Genomic DNA, 13,909 nt, shown 5'->3' on the forward strand with positions numbered 1-13,909 from the left:
GCTAATGAGATAACCTGTGATTATAATACTTGTCTTACATATGAGGAGTCAGAGGCATAGAGAGGTTACATAACTTGCCCAATACCACACAGCTGCTGAGTGGAGGGGCAAATGTCAACCCAGTCTGTCTGGCTGGAGAGCTTTTACAAACAGTTGCTATCACTTGATACTTGGGTCAGGCAGTGCCCTGTGAATCATACAATGATATAGAGTCATTTCTTTTCTAATTGCATAATGCTCAAGTCTGTTTTGTGTATTCTTCAGCATGTAGATTGGAATGTTCTCCATTATGCTGCATTCTCTGTGTCTAAGGATGAGCTGTATACATGCGAATAGCATTTTTGTGCAATCTTCAAAGACTCAAGATCTATATTCATTGGGGATGGAACCTAGGAATTTATATTTTTCAGAAGTTTCCCAGGAGATTCTGATGCTTTTACTCTTCAGATAAGCCCCTGGGAACAACCACATTAGAGCAAATCTATGAACAAATATGCCCATATTTGTACAAGAACACATACAATTTTGGCAAGGAACCAAATGGCACAGATGGGTGTGTGTGATAATTAGTTGAACTTGAGCTACCCTATAAAATGTTTCATCACACTGTTGGTTCCAAAGCAGTGTGTCTTGTCCCTGGAGGGTAGCAGCATTGATTGCCAGTTTTCTAGTAAACTGAGCTCAGTCACCAGGATGGTGTACTTGTTCACAGTGGGTGCTCAATGAATAATATAATGGTAATGATAAACACAAATTTAGTACTTACCACATCTAGGGCAGGTGTTGTTTGTGGTGTTTTTAGGTACATTAACTCTCTTAATCCTCTCAGCTTCCTGTGAGTTCGATTTTTTTTAATGTCCAATTTTTATCATTAAAAAACTGACAACAGAGATGTCAAGAGCAAGTAACAAATGAAGTAACTGGGATAAGTTTGACTATGAGCTCCAAAAAAATGTCTCAAGTAGATAACTTGAAGCATATCACTGCACTTATCTTTCTTCTGCCAGTTCAAAAATGAAGATGGGGATTTTATATTATTACAGTTTTATAACATGTTTATGTCTAGCTTTAAGAATGTCCCCCCTTCCTGATATGTGGCATTCTCTCTCTTCTCCCTCCTCCCTTTTCCTTCTTTCTCCTGTTTCCTTTCCTTTTTCTCTATATTTTTTTTTATTAATTCCTCACTCTCTTCTTTTTTCCTTTCTTACAATTAGAAATACTTATCAAAGCACATATTGTTTAGTAAAATGAAAAAGCAAATAATTTGTACCCAAATAATTTAATATTCTATTTAGCAATAAATTTTTAATATAACCATGACATAAGTTCAATATTAGCACATGAGAGGCCTTTTAAAAAGTTCATGGAAAATGCATATCCTGAAAAAAATTATGCGTTTAATTCACAACATTTTTTTGCACCAAAAAAAAACTAGTATTAATTTGTTGTAACATGTCTGAACAGAACTTAGTTTAAGGCACCAAGAAGGATAAGACATTGGTTTGAAAAGAGCCCCTATCAAAACAACATGAATTCTGCTAAAATTGAAGCAAGAACAAACATCAAATTTTGGTGAAGCTTGGGTAGAAGAATCATGAAATCATTGATGCTTTTTAGGAACAATGCCCTAGAGAAATCAGAAGTTTACAATAACTCAATTTCAGAAGGGATGAAACGAAGTTGAAGATGAAGCTTGCAGCAGCACATCATCCACATAAATTTGCAAGGAAAAATTTATCTTTTTCATGCCCTAATTGAAGAGGATGAATGATTAATGATAGCCAACGCCAAAGACATCTCAACCGGTTCAGCTTATACAATTCTGACTGAAAAATTAAAGTTGAGCAACCTTTCTACTCTATGGTGCCAAAACCATTGCTCCAAAATCAGCAGACGAGAGTGGAGCTCTCAATGGAGATTTCAAGTGGGATCAAGATCCTGAAGCATCTCTTCAAATAATCGTAATAGGAGATATAATATGGCTTTACCAGTATGATCCTGAAGACAAAACATGATCAAAGCAATGACTACTAAGAGATGGCATGGTCCAGTCAAAGCAAAAGTGTACCAGTCAAGAGCAAAGGTCATGATACTAGTTATTGGCATGCTCAAGGCATTCTGGTTGTTGACTTTCTGGAAGGCCAAAGAATGATAACATCTGCTTATTATGAGAGTGTTTTGAGAAAGTTAGCCAAAGATTTAGTAGAAAAATGCCTGGGAAGGCTTCACCAGAGACTCCACCAGGACAATTCTCCTGGTCACTCCTCTCATTAATTAAGGGCGATTTTGTGAGAGTTTGTATGGGAAGTCATTAGACATGTACCTTATAGTCCTAATTTGGCTATTTCTGCCTTCTTTTTGGTTTCTTAATCTTAAAAAATCTACCGAGGGCACTAGACATTTTTCAGATAATAACATTCAAAATGGCATTAAAACGGTTAAACTCTTAGTTATTTTAGGATGGACCAAATGGCTGATATCATCACTCAAAAACGCGTCTTGACTATGATGAAGCTTATGTTGAGAAATAAAATTATATTTTTTATTTCTATTTTTCATGAACTATTTGAAGTTCCCTCATACACTTCTAAATCAATTTTTGAGACAAGCATTTGTTTATCTAAGCAGAATCCTCTTTTTGCTCAAAGAATAAGAAAGAACTGTGATTTTTCTGTGCTTGGCTACCTGTATACCTTCCTAGATGATTCAAGATTGGAGAAAGTGTTAGGCTTGGTAAATATTTCAACTTACCTGAAGGCTGTTGTAGGCTATCTATCTTTTGTATTTTTAATATCTTAAAGGAGATAGTGACTGGTAGGTAAGTTTTTCACTGACATAGAGGAAAATGATAAAAATATTACCTTGAGCTTAAAATAATTTGGGATTTCAAAAGCAACCTAGGAATACAAATCTGGAGAAACACTGGCTAAGATCCACGTTGTGATCACTCTTGATCACTCTTTCAAGAGATCACTCTTGAAAATATTAGCTGATGAACTATGGGTGGCCAGTGAGAGATATATTTGCTAGAATAAATGAATGAATCTATCCAATATTCTAAGTAATATAGGAGTATTCCCAGAACTTCCCTAAGTTATCTTAATTTAAACACTCATCATTCCTCATGCAAGTCCACGTGTCTTAAACATCAACAATATATGTGTCTTTTCGTAGGAAAGAATAGCCAGAAAGTCCCAAGTGTTTAATATTATTTTTATCATCACATTACATAACACTAGGCATAAATTCCTAGTGCTTATACTTTCTAATTAAACCCCAAAACAAATTTAGAAATTAAATGCAAACAAAATAGCAAAATAATAGCATTTAAGACAACATTATTTACTGTTGCCGATTTTTTTTCCCTACATAGGGAACATAGGAACTCAAGTTAGATTTACACCGTTGGTGGGAGCATAAATTAGTTCAACCATTGTGGAAGACAGTGTGGTGATTCCTCAAGGATCTAGAACCAGAAGTACCATTTGACCCAGCAATCCCCTTACTGGGTATATACTGAAAGGATTATAAATCATTCTACTATAAAGACACATGCACACGTATGTTTATTGTGCTATTCACAATAGCGAAGACTTGGAACAAACCCAAATGCCCATCAGTGATAGATTGGATAAAGAAAATGTGGCACATATACTCCATGGAATACCATGCAGCCATAGAAAAGGATGAGTTCATGTCCTTTGCAGGGACATGGATGAAGCTGGAAACCATCGTTCTCAGCAAACTAACACAGGAACAGAAAACCAAACACCACATGTTCTCACTCATAAACGGGAGTTGAACAATGAGAACACAAGGACACGGGGAGGGGACCATCACACACCGGGGCCTGTCAGCGGGTAAGGGACTAGGGAAGGGATAGCATTAGGAGAAATACCTAATGTAGATGACGGGTTGATGGGTACAGCAAGCCACCATGGCATGTGTATACCTATGTAACAAACCTGCATATTTTGCATATATATCTAAGAACTTAACGTTAAAAAAAATCAAGTTTCATGTTTTATTTATTGTCCACATAATCCTTCTGACTCTGAATGTAACAAACCAGTATTTACAGAATGGTCTCTATTGTCTTTATCATTTGAAGTACTAATGATATTTTAGTCATCAAACAATTATTTTGAGGGATCTATCAATTTGATGGGTGTATCACAAAATTCATTACTATCAAGATGTAATAAAAAGTTTTCTAACTGTGTATCTACTGAAAACCTTATACTTAGTACATATGATGATAGGAATTGTATAGTTGGTTCTACCATACCACTTCTTTTGAGGTTTTACACTTATTGTACTGTATACTACATGATAATCAAATTTTCTCAGGATTCTTTCTCATTGAAACACCTGTAAAATCTTTTTATATTCCTATTTCTGAATTGGTTTTCAGTGGGCACAAACTCATTATTTAAAAATTCATGGAGAAACCCTGTCTTTACTAAAAATACAAAAATTAGTAGGGCATGATGGCAGGCACCTGTAATCCCAGCTACTCAGGAGGCTGAAGCAGGAGAATCACTTGAACCCAGGAGGTGGAGGTTGCGGTGAGCCGAAATCATGCCACTGCACTCCAGCCTGGGCAACAGAGTAAGACACAGACTCAAAAAAAATTATCTTTATTATTGTATTTGCCCTCAACAGTTAAAATAGTACATAGTGTCTCTCTATTGCAGTATTCTCATGATATCAAATCTAAGTATTCTTTTATTAAATAGCATAAGAAATTAAAGGCTTATTCTATGAAACATGTTTTTCAACTGTAAATAATAATAGCAAAGAAGATTTTTATCTTATTAATTGGTAAAAAGAACAACATGAATATGAGTTTGCACCTGAAATCATTGTCATTTTGGCATTAGAAATATAATTTCAATAACAAGGTTGCAAGGCAATAATTGGTTAGAAAATTATCCTTCATATGCTAAAAAGCTAATATAAAACAAAATAAAAGCCTTTATTTTAGATCTGTCAGACATTTAAGAATTTATCCATTTTTAAAATCCATTTTAAAATCTGGTTTGAGCAACTTTGGCCTCCTTGCCTCTCTGTCTGCAGCTTTAATCCCATTAAATCTACTTTTAGACTAAAGGCTAAATAATCTATCTCAAATGCAAGTCTGTTTCATTCATTGCCTGATTGAAAATCCTTCAATAGCTCCATTTTGTCCTAAAACCTAAATTCCAAATATTTTGCATGACACACAGGACCATGATTTAGCTCTATATGTCTTTTAAATCCCATGTCCACTTATTTCCTTTTGTGGGACTTTCATGTTCTGCTCTTTACATGTACTCTGATTTCTCACACCTCCAGTCCTTTTAATGTGAACTGTTCCTTCTCCCTTAAATGTCTTCTGCTCTGTCAAACCTTCCCTTCCTGCTTCATGTCTCTGGAAACCTTCCCTTCAAAACTCTTTTCTGTATTATATTTTTAAGTCAAATCTCTCCTTAGTTTCATCAGGCAGTTGAGCCATCTTTGTGCTCGTATCAGTCTTGTATTGTATTTGTTCACATTTGTGTCTTTCTCCACACATAGATATCCTTATAATTAGTGACTTTGTATGCACCAAGCTTAAGAATATTAGGTAAACTTTTACAAAGGAATGGCATTAACAGGTGCCCCTTCCTCAAGAAAGGCTTCAATAAAGGAGATTTGGTAATTGATTCCCTATGTGTTAATTTCCAGCCTTTGTTTGACTTAATGTTTTCATTTTGTTTTAACAAACCAAATGAAGTGGCTATAAAAAGCAGATGCTTTGGATTCAAATGCATTTACATTCAAATCTACAGTCTTTTGTAATTCTCTATATGACCTAAGATTTGCTTACCTACTTCTACTTGCTGTATAAGGTTGTTTTCATGATTAAATTAGATGATATAATGGTTAATATATAATAAGTATTCAATACCAGTTATAATTGATAATAAAATATTAATGTCAAATTAGACATAAAAAATTCACTTAAGTCTTGATATGAGACAGAAAGTAAGACCACTAATATCAGATGCTGATGTGTTAGTCAGGGTTTCCTAGAGGGACAGAACTAACAGGATATAGACATGAGTTTATTAAGTATTAACTTACACAATCATAAGGTCTCACAGCAAGCTGAGGAGCAAGGAGAGCTGGTCTGAGTCTCAAAACTGAAGAACCTGGAGTCTGATGTTTGAGGGCAGTAAGCATCCAGCACAGGAGAAAGATGTAGGCTGGATGGCTAGGCCAGTCTCACATTTTCACATTTTTCTGCCTGCTTTATATTTGCTGGCAGCTGATTAGATTGTGACCACCAGATTAAGGGTGGGTCTGTCTTCTTCAGCCCACTGACTCAGATGTTAACCTCCTTTGGCAACACCCTCATAGACACACCCTGGATCAATCCTTGGCATCCTTTAATCCAATCAAGTTCACACTCAGTATTAACCATCACACTGCATAAAAATACTTTTTGCCTTTTTGACATTCTAATCCTTCCCGGATGACAACTGGAAAGACAAGTCATGAGTTTATTTTGTTTGATTAAGTTTATGAGGTTTTTCCATTCCTTGCCTCTCCTCTCTCCTTTATGCCAAGCTTCTACCATTTTGGAATTTTCATGTAGAAATCTCCAGTGGTAAAATTTACAAGTAATTGATGATGAAATGTTATTGTCTTTTACCCTTTGAAAGGATTTAATGAGTCCCTGCTGGTTTGTGCTACCAAATATGTTTTGTGAGTTTTTCTTTGGAACTGAATCTAAAGCACATGTAAAATATGTCCAAAAAAAAGTTGTTTTTTTTTTTTAACACCCTGTATCAAGAAGATGTCATTTGGAATCTGGGATGAATCATCTGTCATTGCTAAATGGCAAGATAATGGTCTTATGTTAGTAAAGAGAAAAACATAAATGATGTGTTGCAAAGTAATAACAGAAGATTGCTTAACAGGTATGCGAAAATGGCACTAATGCTTACAGATACAAATGCAATGTGACAGCAGTCTGTTTGTACATGGTGCTACTTGTGGAATGCACATACAATCCTACAATGAATGTTTTAATTCTCTGTAAAGATTATATGTCTATGCATTTGTGTGGGATTTATAAACATGATATAATAATAGCTTATGTGTATTCAGGTTTAGAGTTCACATGAGTTTCATACACATTATTCTATTTATTTCATATAAATAGTCTGTGCTCTAGGCATCCATGGAAAAGGGGAATGGATCTGAGAGATGAAATGGCACGTAGGAGCTTACATAGATAAATAATAATGGGTAGATTTGCCTTATCCATCTCTGCATTTTTTTCTAATATGTAGCAATCTAGCTTTTTTTAACCATATAACAATCTGTTCTCCATACAAACACATTTGGAATATGTAAACTTACAACCGCATTGAGTTATGTTTTTTCATGTATAATATAAATAATTTTCCCTCTTTTCATTCCCAGAAATATTTGTGATTTGATTTTTCCTAGTGACCAGGTTGCTTTGTTCTTCTGCAGGGATATTACTCGAATGCAGGACACAGCAATTTTCTCTACAACGTCTCTAGTTGTATAACATATAATACTCAGACAAGCTTAATGCTCTATAAATGAATGCTTTTTGGTGATGGACAGAAATGATGAAACCATTGTATAGCTATATTAAGACATAATAGTAGCATTATAGTTGTCATAAAGGAACCAGCAAATTGATTTTTCTTCATTTGCTTTCAAGATATTTATTTTCTCTTTCAATTTTTATGTTATAATTGAATTTGATAAGTATGTACTTATGTCTGTTATGTAGAAGATATTGGGCTACCTTTTGGGGACATTATAAGGAGGGCTAAGTTCAAGAGGTTTATAGTCTGATAAAAGATACTGATGCATAAACTGTATAATACTAAACCAGATGAAACAAGATTATTTATATTGTTCTATTGCAAGTCCATAAAATTAAGACCACTGTATTACAATTTACAGAAGAGTTATAATGCAGTTGGTCAATTTTGTTTAGTAGATGAAATTGAAGTAGTATACTGTGTTTGGACACATTAAGACAACAGAATTTTAAGATCAGTGCAAAGAGGAAAGCTTATTTAACACTGAAGTTATGCTCAGTATGTCATTTGTTATGTTTCTATTCACATAAAATATCAGTCAATATTTTTCGAAATTTTGGTAATTATTTGGCATAATTCTTTAGGCTAATTAGTATAAATATACTAATACACTTTTTGCGTACTTTATCCATCCAGCTATTTATTTTGAATATCATCCTGAGAATATAATGTAATTGTGATATTATGCTCTATTGTTTGCTTTTGATGGTTATATCAACATAAATCTGAACAAAACATCAACATCAGTTTTTCCTTATCAAATCATATGATTACCCTTGGAGAAGGAAATATGAAGTTTAGATATAAATAGGCATCACTTTATTAGAATTTTTAAGATCAGTAGTTGATTTCACTGTGTCATTTGCTTTCCACCATGTCGCCTTGGTTTTATACCACAGACATTTGTCAGGCACCAAACATAGAGGAATTCTTTGACAATCACTGATGGCAGACAAATAAATATGTGTACTGCAGTGTGATGACAGCTACATTGGGGGTACCATACAAGGAGCTGGCGTACTGCACAGAGTCAAGCAACATTTAGATGTGCTAAGGAAGGGTAGGCTGGGGTGTAGTGCAGAAGGCTTCACAGGGAAAAAAAAATGGCAAATTTGAACCTAGTCTTAAGGACTTACTTCGATGGCAGGGATATGGAAAAGAGAGTTTTAGGCACAGAAAACAAGTACATACAATGATATGGATATTGTGTCATGGTAGAATAACTGCATGATTACGTTTCTTTTTTTTTTTTTGGCTGAACTTTCTACACGTTTGTGCATAGAGAAATTTTTTGTTTCATTAGATTAAAAAATTATATGATTTTTATTCTGGAATTTCCCAAGAAATGGTCCAAACAAAAATATAATTCATAGGATACTTTTTCATCCATAATTCTCAGAGAAATTCTTACCAGGCTATTTAATCAGAAGCAGGGATAAGTAAGAAATAGGGAAAATGATTCTTCTTTGTTACAAAGATTATATGGTAATGTATCACTTCTAATGTATCACTTCTTGATGGTCTACCTTTAAAAGAATCTTTGTATCAATCAAGTCTAAGGACTATTGTTTAAACAATCAAATGGATGTGTGTAAAGCCATAGTATAATCTGTATTTTTATTAGATGTGTTAACACCTTTTCTTGATAGGCAATGGAGCCAAATTCAAATCCAGAAATTACCATTCTCTGTTAGATCTTAAGCAAGTTGTTAAAGTCTCTTGGCCTCAGTTTTTTCATATGTACTTTGAAGGAATGATTTATTTCTAGAGTCGTTTTCAGGGCAAAATGAAAGTTTACTTGCAATGCATTAAACAGATAATACTTGATAAGTATATCTACTATTTCTTTTGAGGAATGAGGTTTTGATTTTAAATAATTTATTTAGGTATGTTCACTTAGATAGACAGGTGAAAGTAAATAGGCTGTAGAACGTTATGCATCTATCAGAATTTCACCTAGTGAACCTTAAAAATGTTTGTATCACAGTATATACTGAGAGGCATCTAGTAGCAAAACTAATCCATTGATAGTCTTTCAAACATTTCAGGAGTTGATTTTTCCCCCCTCTTGTACCCAGTTTCCATGCAGCTGGATAATATTAGCAGATTCACTCTACAACTTTGTGCTTCTATGCATAAATATTATAGATTTGGCTTCAAAAGTAGAATATGAACAAATTGTTGAATATAACCATATTCAATGATCACAAATCTAGTTGCCAAAAATATTAAGTATCATGTATCATTCACATTAAAGGCTTATAAAATATTCTACTAGATGTCAGTGAACTTTTGGGCTTACCGTTTTTACTTATTGTTTTGGTAATCAGAAGAGACTGTGGCAGTTATGAAAATGTGCTGCTCAAGATCTCCTGATGTGAGGAAGTAATTGATTGACATTCCCCGCTGTGTGCCCTCTGGGTTCACCACTGTGTTCACTTGGAGGTTATTCTTCCTATTGGCTGCTCTCAGCCAATGAGTAAGCATGGTGGAGATATTAAGGTGGACCCATTCCAGAAAGATGGTGAGCTTGGTCTTCCAATGAAGTTATTTAGCTTGAGGACATTATATCAACTGGCTGAAACTTTCTTGCAACTGTGCTGTAGTCACTATTGCAAGAAATTCCTACTCAAGCCTCTTTCCTTCATTCTCTCTGTCCATAACTATCATACTTGTATTGCATTCTGAAGTCTCTCCCCACTTCTTCTTTTCCCTTTGCCAGTAAATCTCTCGAAGTTTTAATCTTATCTTGTGGCCTGCTTCTTAGGGGACCAAGAGTATTCTTTTGGCAGGGTCCTGCCTGGAGGCAGGGTTATGTACTTGAATGCCACATGAGCTCGCAAGCCTAAGGCTCCTTGCCCCACAAGTATGTGAATTAACACATCTCTTTGAAGAAACTTGTTTGATAGTTTGTGAAAGAAAACAGACTTAAATAGCAGTTTGGTAAAAAGTGAAGGCATAGGAAAGAGCTCTTTTAGCTTCAGACTCCTCATCTAGAGTTTGAACCTGATATCTCACTTCCCTACCTCATGAGGTTATTGTCAGGACCAAATATTAGAATATGTAACAAAAACACTTGAAATTATAAATCACTCATAAATTATTATGGGCTACATTCATAACATTATTTCTCTAGAATGCACTTTATTCCCACAATCAATTTCCTTTTAGACTTCTCACAGCTTGAAGAAGAATTTTTTGGTCCTAGTTATCATATGAAAGTTCAGTCTCAATTCGTCTGTTTCCATATCTTGAAATGGGGATATATTACACCCAACCTTGCTATATTCTGAGAGTCTATTCATGACAGAGAAAAATTCATCATAAGGCAGATATGTCTAAGAAATCATTCAAAGGGATTAGCTACTGACATTTCAAAATGACCTCCTTATATGTAAACCTTCTGGGAAGTTGTCCTCACAGTAAAGAGCCTAGTGATGGAGAAATTCTAAACATTATAATAATTTAGGGGAATTGCATAATATGTGCATTTATTTTATGAAAAAATATGTAAGAGATAGTGGAAGAAGAAACAGTTACTTCTTCATGCTCCAAATAATTTTGTTATATGGTATAAGCTTCACAAATTAATCAATTTTAGAAAAATCTTGTTTTTCAGGCTTCTTTCAGGGCTGAAATAGGCAAGGAGCAGAAAGGATAATGTTGACTTTGAGAGGATAAGGCTAATTTAGTTCTCATAGTGTTCTGTCTCATTGCACAATCTAAGTTAAATAGCACACACACACACACACACAGCAGCATAGAAAAAAAGGGTTTCAGGCAAAACCCCTGTGTTTATTTAAACTCCCTTAATTTTATGTACAACCTTGGGTGAAACACTTAATTGCTCTTCATTTTAGATTTCTTTTTAGTTGAGTATATATCTTTTTAAATATGTGATAACTATTTTTTATCATTCTTGGAGAAGTGATGCTATCTAATTACAAGTTTATGACAGAATTGGGAAAAAGCATTTTAATCTTTATAGTTATTTGCCCTTCAGTTTTAGATTCTTCCAGTAGAATACTAAAAAGGCTCACAGTTATTTTATAGTATAACAACTTATCATGGTGGAGAGAATATGGCACTCATCTTGAATATGCTTCCTTATCTTGAACACAGTTTTTAGATGTTTGTATCACATTCAAAGGGTTCTCAATGGATATTAGTAGACTGGAAAAAATATATATATTTATGTAAATTTATGTATATAAGTATATATATTATATACATATATGTATATGTACACATTATGTACATGCTTATATACATATTCATATACATTATACATGTATATACATACATTATATACATATTTATATACATATAATATGTATGTAAATATATACATATATACATATGTATGTAAATGTATACATATATACATAAATATAATAAAATGTTTATTTTCATTTTATTATATACATAAAATTGATGTTATATATATGTATATCTGAAAGGATTGAAATTGCCTGGTGTTGGGTAACATGTTCACTTATTGCCGGGCTGTGCATCTGATACAACATTATGTTTACAACACTGGCTATTTCACCTGGACAACTTGCTTAATGTCTCTGTTTTTAAATTTATTTATCAACAGAATGTAGATCATAGTAATACCTATTTTGTAAGGGTTTTGGATAATTAAGTGACATGTTACATAGGAAATGCTTAACACAATTCAAAGCACAAAGTCAACACTTGATAGTTTTTGGTAAAAATACGAACTGGGAGAAGAAGGTAAATTTTCCCCTTAAGCTTAGTGATTAAATATAATCAGGTATATATGTATCAACTTGTATTAGAAAATTTGAAAAACAATTGAGAAAATGAAGCAGTTGCTTCAGCTGGAAGTTAAAGAAGTATGGCGTAAGAAGATAGGTTGAAATGCAAATGACTGGTACCTTGTTGCAATATATATGATATGACCAAGTTAATCATAAGTGAAAATTGAGTCATCTGGTAACTCCAAAATTTATGTCTCTTGGACAGATATCTCCTCCCAAGTCTGCAAACTTATATCCAACTGCCTACTCGAAAAATCTAATGGAAATATCCAAAGGCTTCTCAAACCATATTTCTAAACCCAAACTACTAATTTTGTCTCCTAAATGTGTACTTCTATTGACTTTGCCTTCCATTTTAAAAACACCTATCTATCTATATTTGTATTTATTTTCTTTTACTTGCATACTTTGTTGATGGTCTATCTTCCCTCACTAGATTGACTGCATTTCAAAAGGGTAGGGATTTTATCTGTTTTGTGTACTGCTTTAATTTCAGTTCCTGGAACTAGTCCAACTCCTAGGAGCTTTCAGTGAATATTCGTTGAATGAATGGATGGGCCCAGAATGTTGTTTATTTGCTTACAAGAATGTATTTTTTCTAGTTCTTGCCATAGCAATGTAAGGGCACAAAGCAGTGATGTTAACTGAATAATATCTGAGCTTATAAGGGGGGAAATAAAGGAATAGGGATTGTTTGAAGTCATATCTATGAAATAGCATGACTATCAGAGGTTTATTAGCAAATGTGTTTCCACTCCATAGTGAAAAAAAAATGCGAAGTGAGAGTTTTAAATAACAAGATGGGAGGAATCCCTTTTAGGCATGTAGATAGCAACATGGGGTGTCTAAACATTGGAATCACTGAAAATTTCTTTCCTCCAGCTCTAGAAGGCGGGTTGCACTTTCCATTCTTTTGATAGGTTTTTGGCAGGGTCCTGCCTGGAGGCAGGGTTATGTACTTGAATGCCACATGAGTTCTCAAGCCTAAGGCTCCTTGCCCCACAAGTATGTGAATTAACACATCTCTTTGAAGAAACTTGTTTGATAGTTTGTGAAAGAAAACAGACATAAATAGCAGTTTGGTAAAAAGTGAAGGCATAGGAAAGATCTCTTTTTAATAGAGAACTCAGAAAAAAACTTCAGAGTAGAACGATTATATTTACAAATTGTTTCTCAAATAGAACTCAAAGAGTGACCTGTCCTTTTTTATATCTACCAGTTTAACCACTGGGGCATCTAAGTCTAAACATGTGCAATTCATTTAAAGGAGCAATGACTGGAAGTGAAACATGGTTTCCAAAGGAAATGGATATTTTTGCCATAATTGTGACATTTATGGTGTCACAGATTTAGACATATATTCAATCTAGGCTGAATTTGGATGTTGCCAAGATTTGAATCAGCTAAGCTCTCAGAGAGACAAATCTGCAAGCTGGAAATCTTCAAGGGACAGAATTGCTCCATAACCTCAGAAAGCATTATAGTTTCTTTTAGATTTGCTTTATTGCT

Source organism: Nomascus leucogenys, chromosome 8, assembly GCF_006542625.1.
Source record: "Nomascus leucogenys isolate Asia chromosome 8, Asia_NLE_v1, whole genome shotgun sequence".
Classification (NCBI taxonomy): Eukaryota; Metazoa; Chordata; class Mammalia; order Primates; family Hylobatidae; genus Nomascus; species Nomascus leucogenys.